Source organism: Littorina saxatilis, linkage group LG7 (assembly GCF_037325665.1).
Source record: "Littorina saxatilis isolate snail1 linkage group LG7, US_GU_Lsax_2.0, whole genome shotgun sequence".
In the NCBI taxonomy this organism is placed as follows: domain Eukaryota; kingdom Metazoa; phylum Mollusca; class Gastropoda; order Littorinimorpha; family Littorinidae; genus Littorina; species Littorina saxatilis.
Genome location: NC_090251.1, coordinates 41481331 through 41505712, shown reverse-complemented (window position 1 = coordinate 41505712; position 24382 = coordinate 41481331). Strand labels below are relative to the sequence as shown.

At 44.8% G+C, this 24382-nt stretch overlaps 2 long non-coding RNA genes across 3 annotated transcripts; one reads left to right on the top strand and one right to left on the bottom strand.

Moving 5' to 3' along the window:
* Positions 1–565: 565 nt before the first annotated feature.
* LOC138971482 (uncharacterized) lies at positions 566–1632 on the top strand. The gene is made up of 2 exons (XR_011457267.1): positions 566–935; positions 1265–1632. It is a non-coding gene; the product is annotated as an uncharacterized lncRNA (long non-coding RNA).
* A 2704-nt stretch (positions 1633–4336) lies between these two features.
* Positions 4337–20989, bottom strand: LOC138971481 (uncharacterized). 2 transcript variants are annotated; one of them, XR_011457265.1, is made up of 5 exons: positions 19667–20989; positions 19130–19234; positions 9935–10047; positions 6040–6106; positions 4337–4972 (listed from the first exon to the last, which is right to left on the bottom strand). It is a non-coding gene; the product is annotated as an uncharacterized lncRNA (long non-coding RNA). The 2 variants fall into 2 exon arrangements; XR_011457266.1 differs by having other exon boundaries at positions 9939–10047.
* Positions 20990–24382: the final 3393 nt, after the last annotated feature.

The window sequence follows — 24382 nt, the reverse complement described above, 5'->3', positions numbered from 1 at the left end:
CTGAAGTTAGGTGTCATAGAACCTAGCATTTCACCATACAACAGTCCGATTGTATTAGTGAAAAAGAAGGATGGGTCAATTCGATTCTGTAATGACTGCAGAAGACCAAGACAGAGAATGGACGTCTCATGAGATGGGCACTCCAGTTACAACAGTACTCCTTTACTGTTAAAATCATCCGAGGGGTTGATAACGTTGGGGCCGACTATTTGAGTAGACTGAATAACTAGGTTTAGCTTAAACATGAATGTTTCAGCTCAAGAGGAGGGGCGTATGTTGCGAAAATGTACGCAAGCTATTCAGGTCCATACAAATACCGAGCACCGTCAGGCACCTATGGTCTATTTAATTAGGTGATGCAGCAAGTGCCTATGAATCGTCGGGAAAACCGAAGTATAATTACGTCAAAGTTTTGCTATCAGTTGACGTCATTTTGTTTGTCGTCAAGGAGTTGTCGTATTTCTTGAAGGAGTTTCCTTCAAAGCTTATTCTTTTACTTTCGATGTGATCGTCAGTTTACTTTGTTCATTAGTATTGGGAACATAAGGAGTTAGATTATAAATGAGGTTATTATTAGGTACGAAATTCTTGATCGCTATTTTCGCGAATAGACAAGAGTTTCCATTGGTCTAGGTTAGCTAACAACGCAAAGATGAGTTTCGGTTAGCGATTAAGGAGTTTGCGCAGAGAGAGAAAAGAATAACGATCGAAAAGAAAAGGCAACGGAAAGTGGAAGAAAAGGAGCGAAAGCATGAGAGGACCACAACAACACCGTTCTATGCCCATGCCTAGAAGCAAAACCCATCGCCAAGGGCGAACGAAGTTGGCAAGAGCTTACACAGAGGAGACACCCTATCTTTCACGGAGCGACCAGAGATCTGGCAGTGAGCGACAGCGGTAGCCGGTAACCGTCAGGGTGATGGAATCTTTTCTCGGTAAATATGTTTTTTAGATCCAAGTTGATTTTCCCAAGGTTACCAAGTTAATTTTTATGAGCACTGTATTGGTCACGGTATCACAAGTGTGATCAAATACCAAGATTTTATGTGATCACTGTAGATCAAACGTAATACATTGTATGAACGTTGAGCAGCATGAGGAACGAATGTGGATAATTAATTGTTTATAAAGTGCTGTAATGAATGATATAGTTGGATCTCCATTTGAATAACAAGATGTGTTTTTATCACACAGGTCTCAGGGGAAACGGTTTGTATGATGATAGAATAATTCCCAGTTCTGAGACTTGTCATTATTTCGACAGATATGTTGGTGTTTCGAGTTACGACTACGAGTTTCCAGTTCGAGATCTGAGGGACGAGTTTTTTTTTCACAATCAACCCTCTAACTTCGTGCGATGTTTTCCTGATCATCAATGATGAACTTTATGTAACCGTTCGACGATAACCAGCCTGGACCACACGACGTTCCGACTGTCAACATCATCACTGCGTATTTTCAAGATGAGTGACTTTTAGAATTAGATCCAGGATATATGAACGATACAGAAATGAAGAATAACCCGTCGACCACGGAACAAGCCAGTAAATAAAAGTTGAATCTATAAATTTACAAATACGTCTTGTGTGTTTTGTGCATGAATCTGCAATAGTGGTGTGATAGAATTTTTTTTAGAAACAAAATTCATTCTTGTTCTGATTTATAACGTAAAAGGTGAGGTCTTCGTACCCTCCGAGTACGCAACAGACTAGGATCCGCAACACCCAGTATACCAGCAAATTATGTGTTGATCCACCCACACCTTCTTGAACTGGCCTTCCCAATATCTACTCTTAGTCTTAAGGCCTTGGAGATATGCAATTTGGCACATTTTTAAAATAAAAGATCCACCTGTCGTATGTGAGATTCAGTTTTCAGAGCAAAATGCTGCCCAGGGACTTCTAGTGGTGATTGAAAAAAAAAAAGAGTACTTGCCTGTGTCAAGTATGTGTCTTTATCCACGCTTGTTGTAAGAGGCAACTTTTCCCAGCTCCTTGTGTTCATGACTGCTTTCTCTTAAAATTAATTACTTTATGACAGTCAGAATACAATGGAACAAGGCTACATAAACCCTGACAGCCTACGACAACGGCCCGACTAAGGCTCAACACCGCGCCAATAAATTCAGCATTGGGCCAATGTTGGGCCATGATTGCTCCGTTTTCGTAGGCTATCAGGGTCAAAGATACATATTGGTAAACTAGTAAAATACATGTTCAGCATCATCAGCAATACCACAAAAGGATTAAAACAAGAAATTCCTCCGATAGGAACTACACCCCCGTCAAAGGGAAATAACCTTCTCAGTTGGTGGCAGTGAGAATGGTTATTTCCCTTTGACCAACGGGGGTGTCCGTCTATACCAGGCCTTGTATAATTTTAATCCACCAATAACTCCCTAACCGTGTGTTTGACTGGTCCCAATTTTTGTAAGGACCGTCTCAGGAATGTATAGAACCTGTTCACCAAGTTTGGTGACGATCGGTCCGTTCATTCTTGAGATCTACTTGCGAACACAAACACATCGAGTGAAACCTATACACACCCCTATACTGGGGGTGTAAAAATCCTATTAGCTGTATGTCAGCGGCACAATGCAACCAGAACCAGCGTTTATGTGGAGTGATCGGGTGCTGGTCACTACCGCGAGCGTCACTACCGCGAGTACCACTACCGCGTCTCACACTAAAGTTGTGTTTCCGTACCCGCGATAGCGTTTTTCCAGCGGTGCGACGAAAATCAAGCACATAGAAAATGACCAGGAGTGTTTCCACACGCGCGACGCGTTAGCGGCGCGACAAGCGGCAAGCGACGCGATTTTTTTGAAAGGGTCCTGGAGCGATTTTTTCGCGTTGTCGCGCGGCAACGCGGGAGTTTACAGATTTTACCGCATGTTTAAAACGCAAGTACGGAAACACGTCACGCGTTTGCGCGCGTTTTCTTTTGTCGCTGCCGCTGTCGCGGGTACGGAAACAGAACTTACCGCGAGTACGACACTACCGTGAGTACGACACTACCGCGAGTATAACACTACCGCGTGTCACACTACCGCGAGTATAACATTACCGCGTGTCATTTTATGACTTCCATGGCTGAAGGCAAAGGTTGAAATGTTTCCTTGAAATATAAAACAAAAAGGCCTGGTCTGTTCTCTGAACACTAATTCAATGTTTGTCATGCTAACCAAGAACTCAAAACGATCAGAACACACTATCAGAATACATATAGAATGGGTTGCTTCCAATCAAAGCCGTTAGAACACAAACTCACAAGAAGTAAGTTTGCATGCGTTCTCTCTACGGTTATGGTACTCGCGGTTGTGGTACGCGCGGTAGTGTGACACGCGGCAGTGTTATACTCGCGGTAGTGTCGTACTCGCGGTAGTGTGACACGCGGTAGTGTTACACGCGGTAGTGTCGTACTCGCTGTAGTGTGACACGCGGTAGTGACGCTCGCGGTAGTGTCGCATAACCGGAGTGATCTGGAAAGGTGTCAATCTCTCTCTCTCTCTCTCTCTCACTCTCTCTCTCTCTCTCTCTCTCTCTCTCTCACACATACACACACACACACACACACACACACACACACACACACACACACACACACACATACTGATGTCATCTGACTTACTTGGTATCACAAAAGGTGCTGCCTTGCCGGTTTTTGCTGAAAAATAACTCCGAGACAATTAGATTCAATGAATACAATGATACAAGTAACCGGCAAGTCATAAATCCAAGAAGGTGAGGGGACCGACACAAAATAGGCTGGTTGTGGGGTCCGTCACAGAGAAATTAGGTCGAAAGTGGGGTCCGACACAGAAAGTGGGGACCGACACAATGAATTATGGGAACCGTCACGCCTACGTCACAAAAGTGTGTGGGGACCGAACACAGCCAATTTCACTGACTACTTTTGTTGTTTTTATTATTACGGCTGTTTGGATGGCCCTACAATCTTGAAACTTGGGCTGTCTGCTACAGACATGTTGAACTTTTTGCTGGACCAACGACAGTTCCAAGCAGGCATTTTTTGGTAGGATATTTCTTGCCGATGCTACGAATTATGCAGTTTTGCAGTAAAGTGGAAGGCATTCTACCTAATAACGGCTAAAATATCAAAAACCTTCAATCCAACAGCACCTAGGCATGTAGTGTAAACACTCACAGATCTAACAAGACCATTCTCAGAGAGCAACATTGCGTAATACTACCATAAATGGATGTTTTGTCCGCGAATTTTGGCGTGTGGGAACCGAGTGGGAACCGAACACAAAGGGTCAGGGCACCGAACACAAAGCGTAGGGGAACCGTCACAGTGTCACCGGTGTGTTACTAGGTACTAACAATCTGGAGGGCTTAAAACCGGTTAGTATAGCTCAGGCTCAGTTTTCAACCTGGTAATGTTGAGCCAATCCCCAAAATAAGATTTGTTTTCCGAAATCTCACAAAAGTCAGATTCTTTTAGGCTACCATTCTTTTACCTACAAACTGGCAACTTTGTTGAGAGGTCATACATAAGCTGAAGTGAATATACACCAAATATGAACTAATATGTGATCGACAGATGTGGAATTTATTACAATGTTTTTATGGGTTACATTTTTGGGGTTACCCTGTACAAACTTCAGTTTTCTTTTTGAATGTTACGTGAGAGAAAATGTTCTTTCATCAAGTACAGATGAAATTCAGAAAGTAAAAATACTTAACAAATTGCTTTAAATCCAAGAGAAGGTGTGTGAAGGATTGGGGGGTTTGAATCAATAATATTAAAATTAATAAAAAGCACTGACTCGACCACGTACCATATATATTCTTACTGGTTGATGAGCCTTGAATGTGTGCAGACATGTGAAAGGTTTGTGAAGAGCAACAACTCAACTGAACCCCTGGCGCATAGGCTCTTCCTTCCTTTTGTTCAGTGAGACTCTTCCATTTGTGTGGATCAGCAGCTTTACCGGCATGCCAGGCAGCTACAAAAGATGGAGAAAAAAAAATACATTAACAAGAAACAATGGAGAAAAATAAAACATTAACAAGAAACAATCAGCAGTATTATTTTCAAGGTAACATAAATGTTCTCTGAGCCTGTGCCAAAAATAATTTCTCTTTGTAAAAGCAGCAAGTTACTAATAGCACCATACCTTCATAAAGTAAACCCTTCAGAGTGATAGTACAAATAATTTCATCAGTTTTTATCAATTGGAAAGTCTTGAAAATGTTATAAGAATGCCCAAAAATGGCAAAATCAGACACTTTCACAGAGTATGAGAGTTACTTGCCTTTGGAGTTTGCTTGCACTTGCAAGAGATCTAAAGCGAGTTTCTCTGCACTGATTGTTAGATTTGAATTTAGAAAACAACCAAACTCATCGATTTTATATGGAGATTAATGTGTTCAAGCCTGTAGTTGCTAGTTTAAATGCAGTATGTTTGTATTGTTTCGTCTAGAGATGTACATTTCGTACATTAGAGCGTTCGGAACCTTTCAATCGCTAGCTCATCAACCTGTGAGCTATCGAGGATTCAGGCCCATTGTTGGGTAAGTAATTTTGGTTGTTGGTTAAGTTACCAAAAATGATTCCCCCCTCTGCTTCTTTCTCTCTGTAAATGAGTAGGGCTAGTTATTTTTCTGTAACTTACCCAACAACCAAAATCACTTACTCAACAACGCCCCCCCAAGACATTTATTTATTTATTTATTTATTTATTTACGAGGATTTATATCGCGCACATATCTCAAGGCGACTCAAGGCGCATGTTACCTATTGACATTTTCAAGACCCTGTTTTCTAAGATATTCTGGTCATAACTTATGTAAGTTTACCCCCATTGTAAGACCTGATTTTTTCAGGGTTTTGAAAATCTTAAAAGGAGGATTTCACTACCTATGACCGCCACCCCCAATCCCCAATGTTCAACGTTAAGCTTTTTGTCCACAGCCGGCCGGCCATTCGTCCGGCCAGACATACCGACTGACAGTGAATCCTAATACTAGTGGATTACTCCTTTTAACTTAAGACATGTTTTATTTTACTCACCTGAGCAATAAGATAATCAATGTGCCCTGAAGGACCTCTATCGCATTGGTACTGGTAGCTCTCTCACCTATGACGTAAGATAAGACAAACTATGAAACAGCAATATTTTGTCCGATTTATTTTACGTATGGCGAAGGCGAGTCGAATGAGCATTTGCTTTTCTTGTTGAAAAATTCTAAGGACACAGATTTTCCTCTCAAATCAATGCAATAGAGAAAACTAGAAAGACAAAGTGTGTTGAGATCTTCACTTTTATTTTTAAAAAGGATACATATATCACTATGCAATTCTAACGTTTTCAAAATGTGATATCACTGAGGGTGCCCAGGTTATGCTATCTGCATGTAGTAATTCTTTCTTTCTTTCTTTGGTGTTTAACGTCGTTTTCAACCGTTCAAGGTTATATCGCGACGGGGAAAGGGGGGAGATGGGATAGAGCCACTTGTTAATTGTTTCTTGTTCACAAAAGCACTAATCAAAAAATTGCTCCAGGGGCTTGCAACGTAGTACAATATATGACCTTACTGGGAGAATGCAAGTTTCCAGTACAAAGGACTTAACATTTCTTACATACTGCATGTAGTAATGACCTAACACCACAGGTGTAGCAGTTCTCTAGTCTGGTTGGCCCAGTTATATTTTGTTTGTTTGTTTGCTTAACGCCCAGCCGACCACGAAGGGCCATATCAGGGCGGTGCTGCTTTGACATATAACGTGCGCCACACACAAGACAGAAGTCGCAGCACAGGCTTCATGTCTCACCCAGTCACATTATTCTGACACCGAACCAACCAGTCCTAGCACTAACCCCATAATGCCAGACGCCAGGCGGAGCAGCCACTAGATTGCCAATTTTAAAGTCTTAGGTATGACCCGGCCGGGGTTCGAACCCACGACCTCCCGATCACGGGGCGGACGCCTTACCACTAGGCCAACCGTGCCGGTCTCCCAGTTATATGACAGTAAGCGTACATGGTAGAGTGATGCCCTGTCAATGTCATGTAGTCTCAAACTTGAACAGAAATCCCAAACAAAATTATCATCATTCCCATAACAGTTATAGTCAACAATAATGTCAGCTCTGAATAAGAGTTAAGACAATGAAAAATAAAACGAAAAAAAACAAATGACCTGTATCCATGAACTTATGAAGAGCAGCTAAGATTCTCCCTAGCTGTAAGCTGTAAGCGTTCAAACAAAAGGATGGATTCGTTGTATGTAAAAGCTCGGTGGTCTGAGATCAGATTCTGGCCGTGCACAGGATGGGGATGGTAACATAAATAATTTGTGTAGAGTAAAAACAATCACAACTGGCCATACATTTAAGGCTGGAGTACACTTTGGAAAGTACGTTGGAGTAGCCTCCCTTCCCGGATTTAGAATGTGTTTCGTGTCGTAACAGATTATCCACTTATTAGCCATATCCGTATGCAAAATAATGAAACAAACATTAGGAAATGGCAGACGTTTACAAATATCGACATTCTCTATCGATATATCAGTGCAATAAAAACAAGTCGCGTAAGGCGAAAATACAACATTTAGTCAAGTAGCTGTCGAACTCACAGAATGAAACTGAACGCAATGCAACGCAGCAAGACCGTATACTCGTAGCATCGTCAGTCCACCGCGCACGGCAAAGGCAGTGAAATTGACAGGAAGAGCGGGGTAGTACTTGCGCTGAGAAGGATAGCACGCTTTTCTGTACCTCTGTTTGTTTTAACTTTCTGAGCGTGTTTTTAATCCAAACATATCATATCTATATGTTTTTGGAATCAGGAACCGACAAGGAATAAGATGAAAGTGTTTTTAAATTGATTTCAAAAATTTAATTTTGATAATATTTTTTATATATTTAATTTTCAGAGCTTGTTTTTAATCCGAATATAACATATTTATATGTTTTTGGAATCAGCAAATGATGGAGAATAAGATGAACGTAAATTTGGATCGTTTTAGAAAAAAATATTTTTTTTTACAATTTTCAGATTTTTAATGACCAAAGTCATTAATTAATTTTTAAGCCACCAAGCTGAAATGCAATACCGAAGTCCGGACTTCGTCAAAGACTACTTGACCAAAATTTCAACCAATTTGGTTGAAAAATGAGAGCGTGACAGTGCCGCCTCAACTTTCACGAAAAGCCGGATATGACGTCATCAAAGACATTTATCAAAAAAATGAAAAAAACGTATGGGGATATCATACCCAGGAACTCTCATGTCAAATTTCATAAAGATCGGTCCAGTAGTTTGGTCTGAATCGCTCTACACGCACGCACGCACGCACACACGCACGCACACACACACATACACCACCACCCTCGTTTCGATTCCCCCTCGATGTTAAAACATTTAGTCAAAACTTGACAAAATGTAAAAACAATCGTTAGAACTTGCATTTACGACATGTCGTGCGTGAGAACGTGTCAGTAAACAAGCACTTGTTGCCTGGCTGACGAACCCTACGAGTCAATCTAAAACAGCCAAGTAATGGAAAGCAGTCTGCCGATAAACATAACAAACTACAGATGAAAAAGTGTGTTCATCCCTGCTCTGGATAAAAGACATCGGACTGATGACAACGTGGCAGCGTTCACGCGAAAATATTTTTTTCAGATTATCCATTCTACATTTTATTGCACGTACTTGGGGCAGATCTGAATTTCACACTAGAAGATGACAAATCGGTCTTGTGAGTTGAGAACTACATGTTCTTTGCCGACAGAAATCACGATGGGACAAGATGCAGATTGTGTTGAAGAGATGTTTGCAGATCATTGCATCTACATTTTATTGCTCAGATCAATGCACGTAGTTGGGGTAGATCTGAATTTCGCAATGGAAGACACAAATCCGTCTTGTGAGATAAGAACCACATGTTCTTGGGCGGCAGAAATCACTATGGGACAAAATGAGGATTGTGTTGAGGGGGTTAATACTGACTGACTTTAGATGAAGAGTTCCTAGACCTGGTTTTTGTAAAGAGGCATCATGATGATATCCTGGTTTTTACATTTAGTCAAGTTTTGACTAAATGTTTTAACATAGAGGGGGAATCGAAACGAGGGTCGTGGTGTATGTGTGTGTGTGTGTTTATGTGTGTGTGTGTATGTGTGTGTGTGCGTGCGTGCGTGCGTGTAGAGCGATTCAGACCAAACTACTGGACCGATCTTTATGAAATTTTACATGAGAGTTCCTGGGATTGATATCCCCGAACGTTTTTTCTTTTTTTTTTGATAAATGTCTTTGATGACGTCATATCCGGCTTTTCGTGAAAGTTGAGGCGGCACTGTCACGCCCTCATTTTTCAACCAAATTGGTTGAAATTTTGGTCAAGTAATCTTCGACGAAGCCCGGACTTCGGTATTGCATTTCAGCGTGGTGGCTTAAAAATTAATTAATGACTTTGGTCATTAAAAATCTGAAAATTGTAAATTTATAAAACGATCCAAATTTACGTTTATCTTATTCTCCATCATTTGCTGATTCCAAAAGCATATAAATATGTTATATTCGGATTAAAAACAAGCTCTGAAAATTAAATATATAAAAATTATTATCAAAATTAAATTAATAAAAAAAAATAAAAACACATAATTTATATACATGTAACCCTCCACCACAGAATGAGTCGCATGTCACCTTTGCATGATTTTCATATTTTTACATTTATCTAAAGAGTTTTTTATTTTATGCTCTATCCAGAGGTGAAAACCGTTTTAGAAAAGAGCGAAAACTGTTTGAGTTATAAGCCTGTGACTAAGGTGACCCTCACACTGTTACCAGACACTCCCCGGACTTATATTTAAGCCTAGCGCAGAACCGCGCGAGGTGACATGTGACTCATTTCATGGTGGAGGGTCACATATAAGCTACTTCTAAAGAGAACTTACCTACATTTTTAGAGCAAAGGATGATGTTGATTCTTCACTGGCTCAGTATATAAACCCCTGTCTGCAGATCATCTGTCAACTTTGAAACAAATAGCACTGCAGACTGACCGGCACTGCAAAATAAATGTCATTTTCAGCTGCCAAACATATCAAAACAATACAAACATCCCTGTGACAACAAACACAAGTTACACCGCTTTACAATTTATTTCAGTGCCTTGTCACTGTAATAGAATTCAAAAGAAAAACACGCTGTGGATGGCACTTAAACATTTTATTGAAAAATTGCATCTATCTATATATATACGACTAGTGTCTGTGTGTGTGTGTGTGTGTGTGTGTGTTCGCGATGCACGGCCAAAGTTCTCGATGGATCTGCTTCAAATTTGGTGGGCATATTCAGGTAGACCCCGGACACAACCTGGTCGATGAGAATTTTCAACACGTGCTCTCAGTGCGCAGCGCTGAACCGATTTTGATTTTTCTGTTCATCTTCCCAGATCCATTCCCAGTAACTCTTCCTTATCTTCTCCAGTGTTTTGCGCTTATCTCCCTTCCTTCATGTGGCGTCAATCCATATTCCCGTTTCTATTTTTAGAAGGTCACTGTCGACAACGCTCATTCCATATTCCCGTTATACTATTTTTAGAAAGTCACTGTCCCGGCGAAGCCGGGTATTACTCTTCCTTATCTTCTCCAGTATTTTGCGCGTTTATCTCCCTTCCTTCGTGCGGTGCGCCGGTTTGCCGGCGTACACCCGGTAAAGCCGGGTCCCCGGCGCAGCCGGGTATTCAGCTCGACTTCTTCCCGGCGAAGCCGTACCCGGCGAAGCGGGTATTCATCTAGTATATATATATATATCTATATATCCCATGACCTCCCTTCTTTGTCTCTGTTACTTCAGTATGGGTATATATGTTGTATTTTTATAGCTCAATAAATACATCATGGACTCCAAAAAATATATGATAGTGCAGATTCCGATTTGGGCAAAGGACTACTTTCCTCCCGACCTTTGACCTCGCTCGCGCCGAACAATGTGACACATTTGTATGAAGTTCTAAAATCGTATTGCACGGCTCAGAAAACCATATCAGTTGCACGCAAAAATGAATCTCAGAACTGATCTGATGTATGAGATGCAATAAGCAAAAGTTTCTTTCATTATGAAAACAATGCAGGTCGAAAAAAACGAACATTCAACTTACAAGATAACCAGATGCTAGCGAACCAAAACAAAAACACGAGTACCCTCCCCTTGCATCGTTAGCAGACGACTTTTGAGAATCTGTCGGTAGTGTGTTTTGCCGGTGTGCGCCTTCAGCTATCAAACATCGGCTGTTTCACGTGTTTTGCGAGCAAGTCTACTCTTTTGCCTGGCTCTGCAGTAAGTCCACATATTTTTCCGTAATCCAGTCATATTCCTTCAAAATGCAATCAATCGGCGGTGACAGACGTGTCGGTCGCGTTTTCCTCTCACCCATACCAGTTTAAGTTCATCCATGCAAACACACTCGCAAAACACGTAGATACATTTCAAATAGGGAGCAAATGGTTAAATCTAAACCTACATATTTGTTCCCTAAGATTTGCTTCTCTGTCAATAAGCCTAATTACACACGTTCGAGAAAAACAACGTGGAATCAATTCTGAATCGAGTAAGCCAAATGGGTCCCAAACGCGTTTCGCCCGTTCTGCCGACCTGAAACGCAAAACAAAAGAATTGTGCGCTTCAACTAAATTAATTTCTATTCGACTTCATTACTTTCTTGCAACTTATGAACCTTTACTAAAAGCTTTTAAATGGTCTGAAAGTAGTGTTACCGCGTACTTATCGATGCACTCATTCGTTTTATTTTTTCAGCGACGGTCACTTAGTTTAAGGTTGCAAAAGGGCTAAGTCTCGCTGGCAACAGTTTTACCCTGCACAGATCGCAACAGTGCCGCTAGTAGTCTACACTTTGTGTTTGATGGTAGAATGGGATATACAGATTACAACACTCGTGGTTTTTTATATGGCTTGTATTTCAGTCAAGACCCAGCGGGAATATCAATCGAGAGACACTCGCCAAAGGCTCGTGTCTCCCGATGATATTCATCCGCTGGGTCTTGACTGAAATACAAGCCATATAAAAAACCACTCGTGTTGTAACCTATACATATGCTAACAAATGGCTCTCATTCAAATAGCCGGTGATAACCCAAAAGCATTAGGTTAAATGGAAAATTTCTAAAGTAAATTTTCATTTCATTAATATACTTACCCGAATCACATATAGCAGTTGACACCGTCTGGTATGCTAAGGTACTGAAAGCGCTACCCATCTTTAAAGTAATTAAAGGGAAGCAACCCCACACCAAAAAAGCTGGAACTAGCATATGGTAGTGAGCTACCCCCTGGGAGTTACCTCCCATTAGCTACTTCCCATCCCACGCACGTGGCTACTTCATTCCGGCTCAGAGAAAAACCGAAACAAACAGCGGGGCAGGCGGGAGGGACTTCGATATGTGATTCGGGTAAGTATATTAATGAAATGAAAATTTACTTTAGAAATTTTCCATTAAATTACATATTCTTACTCCGAATCACATATAGCAGATAACATCAACATGGCGGTGGGCAAGAAATAAATCAAACTCACCATCACATTCTGGACAGGAACTGGCCGGCTGCTATAAGGGCAGGTAGACCGCGAGATCCATCCTGTCTGAGTGCAGCCACGTCTCGAAGATAGTAATTAATGAAAATATCTTCTGAGCGCCAGTAAGCCGTCGAGAGCACCTCGTCAAGCCGTTGCGAGCGAAGAACGGCCAAAGACGAAGACCACGCCCTAGTCTCATGGGCTCTGGCCGAGACCAGGGGAAAGGCAGGCTGAGCCCCCCCCCCCACTTGTGTGACACCAACTGTAGGCTTGCCGAATAAGGGACGACACCCACCGGGCCAACGTAACTCTTGAAACGTCTTTCTCCCTTGAAGTGAGAAGAGAGATAAACAATAACTTTTGTGAGGAGGAACGAACCGGCTGAGTCCGAGCCAAATACAGACGTAAGGCCCTAACTGGACAGTTGACCGAATCAGGGTCATCCGGAGCCAACGCGTTGGTCAAGGCCTTGACGCGAACCAACGGAGAGGCCTGCCCCGGAGCCTGATTCTTGGCCAGGAAGTCGGGACGGAAACGAAGAGATACTGAGCCGTCCGACTCGAACAAAATGTCACCTGGCAGACCCGACAGAGCGTGGACCTCGCTACCCCGTCGGGCCGTAGCCAAAAGAACCAGAAAAAGAGTCTTGCGAGTGAGATTGTAGAGACTCGACTCGCTCAAAGGCTCAAATTCCGCGGACCGCAAGAACGCTAAAACAAGGAACAGGTCCCACTTAGGAGCGGGCAAACGAGACCGGACCTCCTTGAGAGCAGCGCCCTTAATGACAGCAGCGATCACCCCCCCCACTTGAACAGATCGGCCGATCTGCTTGAGAGTAGCAGAGATCGCAGAGCGCCGGACCCTCATAGAGGAGACAGAGGCACCCTGCGAAAACATAAACGAGAGGTGGTTGGCGACCTGCATAGAGCGAGGAGCCACTGCAACCACCCCTTTAGCGGAACACCAGGAGGCCCAGGCCCTCCAGTGCGAGGCGTATACGGACGAGGTGGAAGCCCTATGGGAGCTGCCCACCAAGTCCAGCGTCGGAGAAGACGCACCAGAGCGCCTCAGTGAGTCCCGAACAACATCCACACGTGAAGCTTCAGAAGACTGGGCTCCTCGTGTGGAATGCCTGTTCGGGGCTGCACTAATTCCCCTCTTCGCAGAGAGAGAGGAATGGGAGGACCTTGGGCGAGCCGCAGCAGGTCTGGGAACCAGTCCTGCGACGGCCAGAGGGGCGCGACCAGAAGTAGAAGGGCCGGCCCCTCCAGCTCCGCCTTTCGAATTACTCGGCCGAGTAATGGGAAAGGCGGAAAGGCGTACGCCTCCAGACCCGTCCAGGGAATGTCCAGAGCGTTCACTCGCCAAGCCTGAGGGTCCGGGAATGGCGAGACGAACACCGGGAGCCTCTTCGAGAACCTGGTGGCAAACAGGTCGACGAGAGGCTTTGGGACTTGGGTCCAAAGGCGAAGCAGTGCCCCGTGAGTGACTGTCCACTCGGACTGAAGCACCCTGCCGGAGCGACTGAGAGCGTCCGCCAGAGTGTTCAGCCTCCCTGGAAGGTACCTGGCGGAGATCGAGATGCGGTGTTGGTAACACCACCTCAAGACCTCGCAGGTCCTGTCCGAGAGAGACGGGGACCGCGAGCCTCCCTGCTTGTTGATATAAGCTGCCACTGTCGTGTTGTCTGTAAACAGACGAACATGCTTGGCCTGCAGGGAGGGCAGAAACCGGGTGAGAGCTAGAGCTACTGCTTCTAGTTCCAGCCGGTTGATATGCCACTGGCTCTGTTCCGCCGACCACAGACCTGACACCGTGTGTAGGTCCGTGTGAGCCCCCCACCCCAGCAAGGACGCGTCCGTGAACAGGTCCAAGTCCGGGGGAGGCAAGGCAATCGGAACCCCTCTGCACACCCACTCCGTGTCCAACCACGGGAGGGTGGTAGACTGGAACCATCCCTGGAGAGGGACGAGGACGTTCCAATCCACCCGAGTCGAGCCCACAAACGGCTTCAGAGCTGCCTGAAAAGGACGCTTGTGTACCCGACCCAGAGGGACCAACAGAGCCATGGATTCCATCTGTCCCAAGATGGAGGCAAGAGAGCGAAGGGGCGCCTGCAGGAGGGGCAAAGTCGAGCGTATCTGAGCTTGGAGCTTGTCCACCCTCTTTTGAGAGGGGCGGACAGTCCAAGCGACCGTGTCGAAGGACATCCCCAAGTAGGTGAACGTCTGCGACGGGGTCAGCTCCGACTTTGACGCGTTGATCGAGAACCCCAACGAGTGGGCTTCCCGAAGAACCGTCTGGGTATGCTGCGTGCAGCCTGCCTGGGACTGGTTCAGAACGAGCCAGTCGTCCAGGTAAACCCGCAGGCGGATACCCTGAGACCTCACCAGAGCGCCCAGCTGTCGGACCACCATGGTAAAAATCCATGGTGCGAGCGACAAACCGAAAGGGAGGGCGCGGAACTGGTAGACCTGCTCGTCCCACCGGAAACGAAGCCATTTCCGGTCGGACGGATGCACCAGGATGTGAAAGTATGCATCTGTCAGGTCTATGGAGGTCGCCTAATCTCTTGGGCGGAGAGAGTCTCTGACCTTGGCGGGCGTCTCCATCTTGAACTTTATCTCTCTCAAGAAAGTATTGAGAAAAGATAAGTCCAAGACCGGACGCCACGCCCCTGAAGCTTTGGGCACGGCGAAAAGGCGCCCGTAAAATCCCAGGGAGCTTTGGTCCAGGACCCTCTCCACTGCCCCCTTCTGCACCAGGGAGGCAACTTCCGTTTGCAGAACGGATCTTGCCTCCTGAGAGCAGGGGGGCTTGAAGCGTGGCGGATGTCGGGAAAGAGGAGCCTTCTCCTCCCGCCATAAGAGACGGAAGCCCGATCTCACAACTCCCACTATCCATTGGCTGTCTACTGAGACCATCCAATGGGTGAGTGCCCGGGAGAGGCCCCCCGCCATCACCAAAGTGGAGGGCGGGGGGGGGGGGGGGTGAGACCGGGGGCGCTTCATTGGGGGTGAGGCTTGCTGCTAGAGACGCCACGCCCCCTTCCCGACACTGTCTTCTTCTTGCCACCTCGAGAGCTCTGCTGAGCAGGCCTCTTTTGAGCAGGCTTGGGCTTGGAACTCGGCTGAGACTTCCCCTGCTGGGAAGGCTTAGCCTGCTTCGCGCCCTGTAGAGCCATGTCCAGGAACTGAGCGTCCTTGTTGGACTGAATCTCTGCCTGCCGAGCGACAAGCGCCATGTGGCCGAGCAGCGATCCCTCTACAACCGGAGACACACGTAGTGTGTCTCTGGTAGCCTGATCGGCAAACTGAGAGTTGGCAAGAAACAACTCCCTCCTTGTCAAGACCGCATGCGCGTATTGCAAAGAGGAGAGACGAGTCTGTTCCTCATTGACCTTCGCCAGGGCCGTAAGCAGGGAGGAGACATCATCCGCATTTTGCTCCTCACTGAGGGAAAAAGGGACAAGAGAGTCGGTCAACGACCGAGACAGTGCCCGCACCAGCGTCTCGGAGATGGAAGCCAGCTCCAAGAGCTGACGACCGATCTCCTCCAGGGAGATAAGAGTACCCTCCCGCACTGGCACAACCGAGTCAGACTTGACTGGTTTGACAAGCAAAGCCTGCAGCTCCTGCGTCACCGGTAAGATGGCACGCGGGAGAGCAAAGGAAGTGGTGAGGTTGCGGCTACGGACAGGGAAAGCAATCCTCTTCTGTGCAGAATGCACAAAGGAAGAGGACTGCCCTTCATCCGCAAGCCAACCACGAGCCCGTTCCGGAACCGGCCCAAAAGGTGCCAGAAGAGGGAACGGCTCAACCGGAATACCACTGCTCCGTTTGTTCGGGTGCACCAGAACTTGGGACAGGTGGTATGAGACAGACGGAGATTCCACAAACCGGAAGGAGGAAGCGTCATCCTTATCCGGCAGGAAGTCTGCCATAGCTGAAGGCGCCGCCGAAACGGAAGTAGCGGACGTCGCTACACCTTCTGCAAAATACCGCGAAGTCACCTCGGCTGCAGAGTCAAGAATGGACTTGAGCTGAGAGGAAAACACAGTACGGGTGTCTTCGCTGACCACTGACTGCAGTTCAGACTGATCCATCAGCGAAGAACGACCGTAGTCATCAACCACAGTGGCTGAAGGGTACTCTGGATGACCGGAAACCGGAAACCGGAAACCTGTACCCACGAACATCGTCCTGGTTTAAACCCTGCCCAGTAGGGAGAGGGTAAACCGGAACACCGTCCGAGAACGCCGAATGTGGATGGGCGGAAGTCAAAACCTCAGCTGAGGGAAGAGACGGCCGTCCGTGCTGAAGCACCGGAAGTGCAAAAGCATCACGCTGTTGTTCCCTCTCCGCCATCCAAGAGGAAGTGGACGGTAGAGGGACAGCGTGTCCGGCCGAAGCCGGAAATGCAGACACCATAACCGCCGGGGGCGGAAGCGGTGAATGCACGAACTGCGGCCGGAAGCCGTGAAGCCCGTAGGCCAGCTCATGATCCATCCCATCGCGGCTGGCATTGCGAGCAAGCGTGGGGGGACCTATGCTTCCGGCGGGAGCCGGAAGCGCAGTAACCGTAAACGGTCGCCGCTGCTGGCTAACAGAGTCCTGCTCTACAAGAGGAGGCCTGCCGCCAGCCGAAAGCAGGGAGTGACCCTGCGCACACGAACCGTTGCCCGCACGGGGCTGTCCAGGCGCTTCACGAGAGCAAGAGGACCGGTTCAACTTACTTGCAACGTCTCCACCCGAGACAGGAAGTTGAGGAGCGGAAACAGAAGAAACCTTCCCGGAAGCGAGGGACTGAGTGTCCCCCCCCGAAACCGGAACGGCAGCGCTAACTGGAGTAGACGAGCGCTGCATCTCTGTCTGTACCAGAGAGCGAATCTCCGGGATAAGAGTCTGCAAGAGAGAGGACACAAGCGTCCCCTGGTCCGACGCCGACAAAGCAGAGGGCGCAGAAACAACAGTAGAACTAGCACAAACGGGGGTGCTAGAAAGCGGAGGTGAAATAGGCACTGACAAAATTGTGTTGCGTGCAGCGTCTGACACCAATACAACAGGCTTAGAGCTAGAGGACTTGGGCTTAATCTTGCCCTTAATGTCTCCTTTACCCTTACGTTTATCCTGGTCTGCCATGCTGACCAACAACAAACAAGAAACAAGCGAAAAAATTTCACAGAAAAAGTTACTGAAAACGAAAGTCCTAACGGACAGCTAAGCAGTAACTACAGCAAAATAAAAACGAACCAAGCTTGCAACACACAATGCACAAGCGTCAGTGAACACGCCACAAAATACAAGCCAGCAAAGCTAACTGTAAACAAAATGGCGAAAGCACAACAGGTTACTGACGAACAATGTCCAAAGGACAACAGACAGCAACCAACGCACAAGTTCGAAAACAGAAAAATACAGAACGAGCTCACCAAAACAGGCGCCCGCACGGGAGACAAGATGAGTTACGTGGCCGGCAGGTGAACGAAACAGCACAAGGCAGCCACAGTAGCGCACAGAAAATTCAATGACCTCTCACCAGGACAGCTGAAGTCGGAATGAAGTAGCCACGTGCGTGGGATGGGAAGTAGCTAATGGGAGGTAACTCCCAGGGGGTAGCTCACTACCATATGCTAGTTCCAGCTTTTTTGGTGTGGGGTTGCTTCCCTTTAATTACTTTAAAGATGGGTAGCGCTTTCAGTACCTTAGCATACCAGACGGTGTCAACTGCTATATGTGATTCGGAGTAAGAATATGTAATTTAATAGAGAATACTAGTTACTACATGGCTTACTGTGTCGTACCAGATTTACACTCGTTTTTGTAAATATTGAACAGCGAGCGAAAGCGAGATGTTCACTATTTGAAAAAGCAACGAGTGTAAATCTGGTACGACACAGCAAGCCATGTAGTATTCTGTTGATCCTACATACTGTACTTGCATGTATTTGACTGAAAATGTCTTGCAGTCGAGGCAGCTAAATTGAAGATGCTTGTTTTTGAACCTCGATCTCTTCTAAAGCCTCGTGCAATCTATTACGTCAAAGCAAAGGAAGTCACTCATTGAGGGTAATTAGCGAGCACAATTTTTGTTTCTATTATGACGTTTGTCTCGGTGACTTTGGCATCATAAGCAGTGGAAAAACAGATATAAACATGTGTGATTTGAACAATTATTATCTCACGGGTGTCTCTCTCACGTATACAGTAGGATAAATGGAAATACATGTACAGAATAAAGATTCATTACACACTTGCTGTAGATAAATGAAAAGTGATACAATTTAAAAAGAACACAAGATTGAAATGTGAATACAGACTGACAAATTCATCAAATTCAGCTAGTTTCACTCAGAATCACTGCCTTTGTGGAATTACCTTAACACACTGGTACCAATAGTATTGGGAACATATTTTAACTTTTAAGGCATTATTAACATTATCAATCAATTCAGAGTTTAGTGATAGTGATACTGTTATGTTCTTGTTAAACTTAAAGCAATGAATGACCTGCACAATCATGTATAAGTTATAATGATAAAATTGAAAAGTACCTGAAGAAAAATCAGACAGCTGTGCTGTTTTGATGAATGATGAAGCAGCTCTGGTTCATCTGGAGGTGACATCATCATCACAGCAGGATCAAAAGTCCAGGACAACTGTACATAATATAAATAAAAAACCATCTGAATTGCGCTGACCATGATGTATACATGTATCACTATCAATGATTCATTTACATCAATTGAAAAAACAAACATTTTAAAGTAACTTAAAACAACTGAGTCAAATTAGCAGGAAAACATAAAATACTCACACAGATAATCAAACTTTATTTCCTCGATTATAATGATCCTGTGAATTATGAGTCAGTCACACACACACATACTTGTACAGAGTGCAACACATACATCACAATTAATTCACATTCACACGCATAAAGTGACAAGTGTGTGGAACTTTACTAGTTGTACATGCCTTGACCTTGTGACACTGACACCATCGGCAAGGGCCACTGCCAACAGCACACCGTATTCAGTTGCCTTTAGAAGCTATGCATACTTACGTTGTGAAATATGATGAATACTTACCATTCTGGTCACTGACAATTCCAAGCAAAATGTTCCCATGGTGATACTGGTCGTCATTTGCGAACATCCGCAGTTTGCATGTAGCTGGCGTCCAAAAGACAACAGTTCAGCCAGTACTTTGCCGGGATCTGTGTTGGCTTTTCGTCGGAGGTGAACACGAAGAACTTGCTCATTTCAACGCACTATACATTCACAGCATGGCCGTCAAAAACAAACAGTGGGCTTTCTACTGCCAGCAATGACTTCAGCTCCTCAGTTTCAGTCGAGAAATTAATATATGTCATCGATGTCGCACGTTTACTTTCACAAAATAATGAGCTTACCAAAGGGAAGTCACTCACGTCGTTGGACTGGCTATTTACACAAGCAGTTGTGCAACATAGACCGTGTTCGTCGAAGCCAGGCTATCTACACAAGTGTGAAGTGAGCAATCAGCGTTCGAGCTCAGCCGATATTCGTGATTTCATGGCGTCATTTTCTGAATTATTTGTGTTGTTCAACTTGAAGCTGAATAAAAAGTGCCGTGTGTGTGTGTGTGTGTGTGTGTGTGCCGGGTGTGTGCCGGGTGTGTGTCAGTGTCACGGTGTGTGTGTGCGTGTGTTACATGTCACTATTGCCGGGACGTCAGCCAGGCTTCTGCTAAAATAAACTGTCCAGACGGAATGCTTTCCCGCCAAGTTAAAGAGACGGTACAATCATCTAGAGAGACTAAGAAACGCGGCATGTTAAGACTGATTTTCATAATATATTTAAGCAGATTTGTGCTGACTGACACTGATTTTATCCCACAATTCATCAGTGTTAATTGAATGATCAGTCAATAGCATTCGAAAACGGAGAGTACGTGTTACGTCACTTGGCCGCAAGTGTCAGCATTTTTGTAGGGAGAGGGAGCCAGAGTGTGTGCGTGCACTGTGAAACTTGTAGGTTTTTTGTTCATTTTATAGTATTGTTTACTTTCCAGGCTAAATTTGCAAACAGACTGCACAAATTCAAAAACCTCTCCCCACTTGTGGTTAATAGGCTGGATAATGTATGTACCCACATTAATTTATGCTTGAGGACAAAGAAAGCCACTCTCCCTACTTGTGTAAATAGCTTAGCCTTGTTGAAAACAATATATACACAATTACTTCTGTATGTATAGCCTTTGTCACAGGGACTAAAGCCGAAAATGGTATAGATTTTGCATAAATGATAATGCAAATGCAGCAAATAGACCGATGTTTACACAAATAATCAACAGTTTCACACTCTGCAAGACAAAAACTGTAATTGTTTGGGTTTTTTAAACTGGAGGATCGAAAAATCACTGAGGCTTCGCTGCCATCCCGGCCGAACGTGCCGCTATCGATCAGTTAAAAGTATCTGACTCTGTGTCTTAGGTTAATAACTGATTCGAATGCACTCTCATACAAAGTCATTCAAGGGAAAACACAGCGTCATTTCACTTGTACGATATCAGTCTAAAGTACTTTTAGTCTAAATTAGATTTTTGGGGGGGTGATCTCGCATCAAGACTTAGTAGATCTATGGGACATTTCAGTGTCAGGCGCATAAAACACATCCACAAAATAACTTGAACTGTGTTTGTTTGTATTCATGTTTTTTTTATTTAACTTTTTAACTTACCAGCAACGAAAACTCAAACATAATTTATTCTATAACACTGAATACACTTCACTGAGTCTCTCAGTCATTTATCGCACAACACAGTCCGCCACGATTCAGTAAAAAAAAAAAAAAAAATTTCTGGTTATACTTTTTAATTTACCAGTTCCTTTAGGAGTTCAAGTACTGAACCAATCGCTTGTCTTGTTACGTTCTTGAGCAGATCGATTGGCATGGCAACAGTTCCGGGATGCGCAGTATCGATACTCTTGAATTTCGAGTCCGACCAATGAAATTACAGAGTATCGATACTCAAAGTCTCGATACTCGCAGTATCGAGGGAAGACCAATGAAATGAACGAGTCTCGATACTCGGAGTATCGAGACTTTGAGTATCGAGACTTTGAGTATCGATACTCAGTCTCGATACTGTGGGCCTTTTGGCGCACCAGGGTGCTGTTCACACTCGAGATCAGAATTTAACCAATCGTTTTGTAGACACTCGATACTGAACTAGGGCGGCATAGCAACCATACTCGATACCACGGATTGGTTCATTTCCATACTCGATACTCGCAGTATCGAGGGAAGACCAATGAAATGAACGAGTCTCGATACTCGGAGTATCGAGACTTTAAGTCTCGATACTCCCAGTATCGAGACTCAGTCTCGATACTGTGGGCCTTTTGGCGTTCCATACCCAACAGTTTGGAGGCCTGTGTATTTTATATTTACCCCCAGCCCCCCCTTCCCCCTACCACTTGTTTTTTTGAGGTGTCAGTTTTCAACCATACATTAGATGGCTTTCTCTCGTTGGATGCGGTATAGAAGAGAGCAAGTCTTTGACCGATAGTTGAACACTCTCCGAAACACGAAGTATGCATTGTTATGCTTCTGTGAGCACACAAATCGTTCCCTGACGTCAGGTTAAGCACAGCGACTTCAGGAAGCGTGTATCGGTGACAATCGAAACCTAAAATTAGTAAGAAAGAGATGGTTAAGCTAAAAACACAGCAACAACAAAAAAGGTAATTTTTTAATTAAAAATGGTAATGGGACTTCCTTTACCTTTTTATATTTAGTCAAGTTTTGACTAAATATTTTAACGTAGAGGGGGGAATCGAGACGAGGGTCGTGGTGTATGTGTGTGTGTGTGTCTGTCTGTCTGTCTGTCTGTCTGTCTGTCTGTCTGTGTACCGAGAAGTTACGTCCCTTGGACGAGAAGGGAATATTTTAGGATGAATCAAATTTCTAAGTTTAAATACAAAAAGTTGGTTGGACAAATTTGGCCCCATGAATGTAAGGTACCCAAGGTCGCTCATCAGTACTATCGAAGGGTGGGTGTTATTGTTCAGTGTGGAGTTTATAAAAGATCAACGAGGCCGAGAATCGTAATATGACCACGCGCCAATCTCAAATCGCCACACCGGAGGTGTTGACGAAACAGAGCTATCGTATGACATTTGTCTGTCCTCTGGAAGCCGTTGTTAGTGAATCTGATCTGCATTAGTCCGTACCGCGACAAGAATGAACGTTAGTCTCAGATGGAGATATCTGTGAATAAAAGAGCAGCATGACTCTTTTTGAAACTTCCGAAGTGCTGGCAGGTACTTTTATTGGTAAGGAAATATGTGACTCTCCACCACGGAATGAGTCGCATGTCACCTTTGCATGATTTTCATATTTTTACATTTTTCTAAAGAGTTTTTTATGCTCTATCCAGTGGTGAAAACCGTTTTAGAAAAGAGCGAAAACTGTTTGAGTTATAAGCCTGTGACTAAGGTGACCCTCACGCTGTTACCATAAACTCTCCGGACTTATATCAAGCCTAGCGCAGAACCGCGCGAGGTGACATGCGACTCATTTCGTGGTGGAGGGTCACATATCTCCATTGGCGCAAGAAATCAGGACTCTAAGCAGGCGCTTTTTGAGCAGTCTCTTTGTTTTTGCATAAGCTCAGGAATGAAATAGGTGGACAACTTCGGGACAGGCATTACGGCCTTATGTGCAGTTAATCGCTTTTGCTGCAAAAACGGGTACCTCTTTGATGTTTATTTTCGAGCAGTGTAGAGTTGCCAAACTGGGGTACTAATTAGCGAGTTGAACACAAAACGTCCAAGCGTCCCAAAACTTTGCATGACTGTTTAAGCCGCGACAAGACACTGCTCGCGACGAAGATTATTTTCCGGAATAACACGGCACACACAAATCAACAATCAGGTCGAAAATCTGCGAAGGTGATGATGACGAGCAGTGACGGGCAAGGTCATACCTTGTGTGGCATCAGATTTTAACTCTCTTCGATCTTTAGATCTGTCCAAGAAGCGTCTTTGGCCAGTAACCGACCAAGTGTTTCCAAGTCGGAATTTGCTGTTAGGTGAGGCTTGAAGACAGAAATAGAATTGCTCTATGGTCAAAGAAACGACTGCTCTTCATCAAATGTACTATGCCGACTGAATGAAATGAATAGAAAGACAGGCTTTTATCAGAAGTTAGTTTATAGCGGTTTGACTGTATCAGAAAAAATGCCGAGTACAGACTAAGAAGGGACGTATACAATGCCTCGGACTATTTTCAGTGCGGAGTCGAAGCCAGAGTCGGTGGATTATCAGACGTTACATAGATACATGGCAATTCGTTAGAACAGGCCATACTGCTCTTCATGTAAAGACAATAATCACGTCTAAAAGGCAGAAGCTTTTTTATAATGGAGGCGAATATGCCATCGTGTGTGGAAGGACTGTTTTTCCCCCGAGTCTTTGCAGACTGAATGGTATCGTCTTTTTTTAAGATACAAAAATGCGCATAGTTAGCTTGTGCAGTGTTTACGGGCAGTCTTCACATTCGAATACTGTCACTTCTCTCCTTCATTTCGCGTCGTTTCCTTTTCACCAACAAAATTGCATACCACGTACGTTTAACAACGGGGAGAAGTTATTTCATGGGTAGACGAACCACGCCTGCGTGAGTTCATGCATGTGTGTGTGTGTGTGTGTGTGTGTGTGTGTGTGTGTGTGTGTGTGTGTGTGTGTGTGTGTGTAGGTGGTTTTACCGACAAATGGGGACGATTGTCACTGGAGAGCAGTCAAATGGGGACGCTTCCGA